The sequence below is a fragment of the Galeopterus variegatus genome, unplaced genomic scaffold, assembly GCF_000696425.1.
Source record: "Galeopterus variegatus unplaced genomic scaffold, G_variegatus-3.0.2 Scaffold306, whole genome shotgun sequence".
Taxonomy (NCBI): Eukaryota; Metazoa; Chordata; class Mammalia; order Dermoptera; family Cynocephalidae; genus Galeopterus; species Galeopterus variegatus.
In genome coordinates, this window is record NW_007726417.1 from 170,889 (window position 1) to 175,706 (window position 4,818).

A 4,818-nucleotide genomic window follows, 5' to 3' on the forward strand; every position below is an offset into this window, starting at 1 on the left:
GCGGTGCGGGGGAGGGGGCGGGGGCGCGATCGATGGAATATAATTTTCCTCAAACTCGGAAAATAAAGTTCAGAGCTGATCAAATTTGAAAACAGATGTCGAATCGCGACTCTAAATAAGGTTCGATCCCGGGACTGAAGGGAGTGGGGCTGGGGGCGGGGGTGGGTGGAGAGGTAGAGAGACCCCCCCCTTCCCTGCCCTTCCTCTCCGCCCCGCCGGTCCTGAGGACACACGGACAAACGGACAGGTGCAAGGTGGAAGTAACAACTACGTGGCCAGGACCCCTGCTGCACACGCAAAACTGGATCCGGACTGTAATATGAACGCGCAGACACACGGACATGGGGACACATGGACACACTAACACAGTGCAAACACACTCACACAGGACACACAGCCTAGTGAGCACGTGGACACACAGCTGTACGCAGAGACAACCACATCCACACCAATAGACCTACACACAGCACACACACGGATACAGTAATAGAGAAAGTAGAAACACACAACCTGTACACTGAGACACACGGACACGCACAGAGAAACATGTGCACAAACAAATGGACGCACAGCCTGCACACACAAACCATCACTGACACGGGGACAATCACAAACAGAACCCAGGGCCAGCACACTGACACTCCCCTTTACACCCACAGGGAAGGGCCCAGCCCAGCAGGGTCTGCTTCTGTTGAAATAACAAGTAAATACCAACCAGCCTCAGAGCCCTGAGGACAGCAGCCCCCAGACCCAGAGTTCAGCTCCGGAGGGAACCTCCTGGCCCAGCCTGACCCTCACCCTCACTGTCCACCCTTCTGCTCTCTCCCTTGCCCCTCCCCCTCCCCCCTCCCTCTCCCTTTCCACCTACCTCCTCCACTTTTCTCTCCCATTCCCAGGTCAGGCTCCGCCCCCCAAGCCCCAGTACCACCATTCCCTGGGGAAAGACAGCTCTCTCCAGGACACCCCTGGAATCACCTGCCTCAAGAGGGTAAAGTATGTTTTGAAGTAAGACAACAGTCCTCAAGTGGATATGCCATGGCCAGGATGGCTCTGTGGGAGCTCACCAACCTGCGTCCACCCCCACCCCCAGGTGCCAAGACAGAGGTGCTGAAGGGCAGGAAGAGAACTTCAGCCCCGCAGAACAGACAGTGTCTCCGGCTCCACTACCGCTCACCCCTCACTTGGGCAAGTCGATAAAAATCCCCGAGCCTCAGTTTCCTCATCTGCCAAACGGGACATAATGACAACTACCTCCTAGTGTGGCTGGGAGGGCTGAACAGCAGGACATGTGGAGAGCGGTTGGTACCATGCCAAGCATCAAATAAACATACCTTTGCTGTGAGCATTACTATTACAAAATAATCATATTAAAAATTCTGCTAGAAAACGAGAATTCCCTTGCTTGTCTCTACCTTTTTAGTTAGACTGTGTGGAACACCCTCTCAAGGATCCAGCAGGAAGCCCTGCACTGGGTGTCTACACCACTTAATTAGGCTACATTTAAGGCTCCCCAGGAGAGCTGTGGTCCTCTGGGTGTCTGTAACAGCCTCTGGACTATATGGAGCCTCCCTGAACACAGCTCACCAGCTAGACAGTCTTTGAGATGCATGCCCCTTGGGTGTCTGTACTACCTACCAGACGGTAGAGAACAAGATCCCCGTACCTTTCCAGTGCATGGCTCTGAATGCCAAGGAGGAGGTTCTGGAACACCTTCTGTGAGGTAGGACTCCCTTGTCTGCATGGTCACCCTCCTTGGCCTATAGGCTACACCCTTTAAGAGAGGTAGAACACTATTAGAGCATCAAGAACACCAACTGGAATGTATGTTATGACCATTAAATGCATGCGAAGACACCTGTGAAGAGAGAAAGAACACCTTCGGAGCAGAAATAACTCAGTTGACTGTAGATAACACCCTTCGCTAAGACAGAACAGCCTCTAGGAAGATAGAGTTTATTACACAGTACACACACCCTTCCAGAAGAGAGAACATCTTTGGAATGTTAGGGACACCCATAAGACAGCAAAGAACATCAGTCAAGAGGGCTTTAATACTCTTTATCTCTAAATCCCTGTCTCTAAGAGAGGCAAAAACATCCCAGGGTATCAGAAACACCCATTAGACTGTAGGTAACACCTTTGAGGGACTTACAATGTACAACCAGAGGGTATGGAGGAGCTCCAAGGAGAGCTCTGATGTCCTTGGGGGCCAGGATCTGTTAGACTGTGTGATGCATCACACCCATGGTGATGTGAACAACACCCATCTGACTGTTCAGAACACTCTCAGCCTCCCCACCAGGGAACACCTTCCTGATTTCTCTAACACCTTGGGGGCTGTGCACCTTTAGGCAATTTACACTCCCTCTCGGAGCCCCATGTGTCTGTAAGGCACACCAGATTCATGAAAGGCAGACACCAGAGTTGCAGTGCCCTGTAAAGCACATAGTAGGTGCTCAATGAAAGTGAGAGTTCTCGCTGCACAGCATTAGCAAGGAGGGGTGTAGCACTCGCCCATGGCTACATATGAACTCCTTAGCAGTATTGCCAACACCTGCTTGACTGAAGGAAGCATCTCACAGGAGGAGGATCATTAAGCTGTAGTTAACATCCCCAGGGAGGCTGCAATAGCAGAAGACTGTAGTTAATGCCCCACTGAGAGAGGACACCCTCAGGGTGTTTAATGCCCTCTAGGAGAGAGAGAGAGAGAGAGAGAGAGAGAGAGAGAGAGAACCCTTACCAGCCTGTAAACCCAATGGACTGAATTTATTACCCATGAAGGAGAGAGAACACCTCTAGGGTCTGTAATATCCATTACTATTTAAACCCGCAAGGAGTGAGAGGACCCTTCTGTGAGGGCAAACCCCACCCTTAAGATTGCTTTTAACCCCTTGAAAAATGCCTCCAGGTGCAGCTAACAGCACTGAATGGGACAGAGGGTGAAACCAAGATGAGGGTAAGGTGGCCCCCTCACCCCAAGAATCCATCTCCCTAACCCAACCCCATCACCACAGCCCTCCCTGAACCGCAAGAGCTCAAGAGGTGGGGGGACTAGGGGGTGGGGAGGGGGGAGGAGGAGGTTGAATGGGGCTGGCCCGAGCACAATTACAGTGGTCATGACAATGAATGTTTTAATGGTATTTGCTCAGTGCCAGGCACTGGCCTAAACTCTATACACAGATTAACTCATTTAATTCTCACTGCAACAACCCTATGAAGTAGGTGTTGATATTAGTGTCACCCGCATTTTACCGATGAGGAAACTGAGACACAGTCACTTCCCCACTCTTTGCAGCTAGTGAGTCTTGGAAGTGGGCCTCGAGCCCAGGCAGCCTGGCCATGGAGTCTGTGTTCTTAACCAACAGGCTATACCACCCTGCTGCACACACCCCACCCCAAGCCCCACATACTAGATGAGGAGCTTGCTGCAGACAAGCACAGCCTGTGTCTCCAGCTCAGACTGACACTCTCCTCACACTCCCACCACCCCAGAGCAGAATCCACCCTATTCCAATCCCCAGGCTCTGGACATTCTTCTGGCACAGTCTGACCTTCCCTTGACCTCTGAGGGGCTCAAGACTTCTTGAGGACAGGGCCTGTGTCTGATTCATCTCTGGGTCCCCACTGAAAGGAAGGCAGAACTTGGCCCATGGGGGCCTGGGGAGGAGGAGGGAGGGAAGAAACAGGGTAAAGAGGGGCTGGGGAGAAGGGCAGGGAGCTCTGGAAACCTTGGCGGGGGCTAAAGGGGAGCAGGGGGAGTCAGGCTGGATGTTGGGGAGAGGAGAGAGAATCTGGGGAGTCTGCGGGGGGGAGAGGTGAGAGACAGATGGCCTCCCTACCCGCCATTCAGCTGGAAGGTGGTGAAAGGATGAAGGCTGGGGATGAAGTTCAGGGAGGACAGACAGACAGCCACGCGGGCTGATGGGAGGCAGCCAGCCAGGGGGAGTGCATAGGGGAAGGGCAGAGATAGGAAGTCAGACAAACGGATAAGGGCGGGAAGGGGGAGAGTTCCCAGGGAAAGGTTAGGTGAGGGTGTTGGAAGACTGCTGGACAGATGGGGGGGGGTCCCAGGAAAAGGACAGACAGACACTTAGGGCTTGGGGTGGGGGCAGGGAGATAGCGGGGAAGATGGCCAAGAGGGAGGACAGACAGAGGGCATCCCAAGAATTGGTGGACAGATGGACGGAGGTGCAGCCATGCAGCGTGGCCAGCGAGGCCAGGGCCAGGCCGAGGGCGCGCGGTGGCGGCCAGTGCGGGGAGGCGGAGGCCGAGCGAGCGGCGGTGTTTGTGGAGCTGTCGGCTGCGGTGGAATTATGAAAAATAGCAGGGGGCGCGCGGTGGCGGCCAGCGCGGGGAGGCGGAGGCCGAGCGAGCGGCGGTGTTTGTGGAGCTGTCGGCTGCGGTGGAATTATGAAAAATAGCAGGCATCGGAGCCGGCCTTCAGCTTCGATTAGGGGAGATGGGACATGACAGGTGCGATCAATACGCAGCCGTTCTATAAAGTGTCAAGTAATGAATCAATTTCGACTAAATTTTCCATTTTTCAGAGGCCGTTCTCCGAGAGAAGAATATCCTCTTTTGTAAAGATATTATTATCGATTTCGGCGGCAATTTGACATCAGGGGTAGTTAATTCCACTCAGAATAAAATTGAAAACACTTGAGAGAGAAAAGAGAGAGGCGAAGAGTGAGACAGAGAGGGAGAGAGGGGGAGGGCGGGGAGGGGCTGGGAGGGAGGGAGAGATGGATGGACAGAGAGACAGAGGCAGGGAGGCAGAAGGGACACCGTGAGAGAGAGGCCCAGAGATGGGGAGACGGG

At 53.6% G+C, this 4,818-nt stretch overlaps 1 long non-coding RNA gene across 1 annotated transcript in view; it reads left to right on the forward strand.

The window, feature by feature from the left end:
• The window catches only part of LOC103586091, a 7,378-nt gene extending 6,027 nt beyond the window's left edge, over window positions 1-1,351 (forward strand). Inside the window, exons 2-3 of the long non-coding RNA XR_550123.1 lie at window positions 897-988; window positions 1,091-1,351. This is a non-coding gene — a long non-coding RNA (uncharacterized LOC103586091). The remainder of the gene's footprint in view (window positions 1-896; window positions 989-1,090) is intronic.
• Window positions 1,352-4,818: the final 3,467 nt, after the last annotated feature.